The following is a 1,992-nucleotide window of genomic DNA, read 5'->3' on the forward strand; positions in this document are numbered from 1 at the left end:
TTTGGGATGCTGAGACCTGACACCCAGTGCATAAAAAAAAACCCTCTGGAGAAAGACTTTGTTAAAAGGGTGGGTGACAGGAATCCCAAACCCAGTTTTGAACAATGTGTGTTACCACTGCCCTCTCTGTTATCCTTTACGATAGTGAAATCCCTCACTGCTGTGTCCTAACAATATTCCCATAGCCCCTCTTCATTCCTAAAATGAAAACACCCCAGAGGGCGATACCAATTTGCTTTTTGTCACCTTTAAATAACAGAAACCAGTTGTTTTGGGGTTTCGGGGGGGTTTTGGATTTGGTGGTTTTGGGGTTTTTTTCCTTTCAGAGCTGCCTGAGCACATTCGGCTTGGGGCTGCCTCGTAGGCTCTGGCCTGGGTGAGACGCAGTGACTGGGTGTCCCCTACCACTGCAGGGCAAATCCACAGCAGGGGCTGGAGACAGAGAATCCCAGGCAGGGTGCGAGCGTGGAAAGCCTGCGGCAGCTCCAGCAGAGGGGAAGGCTGCCAGCGCAGCCCTCGCGGGTGCGGCGGGATGCTGAGCGAGCCAGAGGCGGGTAGGAGCAAGGCAGGGATGGGGTTTCAAAGGCATGCTGCAGCATGCCCCTCCGCATCACTTTCTTGGACATCCCCAAAAAGCTTTTTTTTTTATCATCTCAATCCACCCTGGGCCACGCCGAAGCCGCAGGGAGCTCATGTGGAGCCAGAAAGAGCCGTAAGGCCTGGCCCCAGGCGAGCAGGAGCACCCTGCGAGCGTGCACCGGCCGGTGATTTATTTATAACCATCATTTATTCGACAGGCTGGAGCGTGGCCGGCTCCGTGGCGTGCGGAGCCGGGATGCTGGCGGGGAGACCCCCCGGGCTGCCCTCTCCCGCGGCGAGGCAGGGAGAGGCCGGGGGGGTTCCTGCAGGTGGGGTTTGGGGGGCTCTTTCCCCACCGCCTCCCCGCCCCGGGGCTGGGGAACAGCCGCCTGCAGTTTTGCAGCGCTCGCAGCAGGGGCTGCTGCTGCCACATCGGGTGCACCAGCCAAAACCTCCAGCGCCCCACGCAGCGCATCCCACGGCATCCCCACGCTGGGAAAACGGGTGGGACAGGGAGGTGGCTGGGATGCTCTAGGGACCCTGTTAAATATGGGGAAAAGCCACTTTTCCAAATTGGGGCTGATTTCTCCCCAGCCCCAAAGCATATTTAGAGTAGTGCTTTGCTCTGGGGCTGGGAAATACTGCAGCACGGTCGTAGCAAATGACCAACCATGAAGCCACCTGGAAGCAGCTGATATAAAAATTAACTTAAAATCCACTAGCGAATACAGAAGAATCCTCCAGAGGACTTTGAACCTATGGTTTGTTTGGAAATTCATCAATGGAATTTGGGGCAATTGCTTTTCTGTGTGGTGACCAGCAGCCACAAACTGAAAAGCACCCATCATGTGGATGCAACTACTAAGAAGGCCAACAGCATCCTGGCTTGTATCCAAAATAGTGCAGCCAGCAGGACTAGGGAAGTGATCGTCCCCCTGTACTCAGTACTGGTGAGGCTGCACCTTGAGTCCTGTGTTCAGTTTTGGGCCCCTCACTACCAGAAAGACATTGAGGTGCTGGAGCGCGTCCATAGAAGGGCAACGAAGCTGGTGAAGGGTCTAGAGCACAAGTCCTGTGAGCAGCGGCTGAGGGAACTGGAGTTGTTTAGCCTGGAGAAAAGGAGGCTGAAGGGAGACCTTATCAGTCTCTACAACTACCTGAAAGGAGGTTGTAGCCAGGTGGGTGTTGGTCTCTTCTCCCAAGTAACACGTGCTAGGACAAGAGGAAATGGCCTCAAGTTGCGCCAGGGGAGGTTTAGATTGGATGTTAGGAAAAATTTCTTCACCGAAAGGGTTGTCAATCATTGGAACAGGCTGTCCAGGGAAGTGGTTGAGTCACCATCCCTGGAGGTATTTAAAACACACCTAGATGTGGAGCCTGGGGACATGGTTTGGTGGTGGACTTGGCAGTGTT

The sequence above is a fragment of the Grus americana genome, chromosome 1 (genome assembly GCF_028858705.1).
Source record: "Grus americana isolate bGruAme1 chromosome 1, bGruAme1.mat, whole genome shotgun sequence".
In the NCBI taxonomy this organism is placed as follows: Eukaryota; Metazoa; Chordata; class Aves; order Gruiformes; family Gruidae; genus Grus; species Grus americana.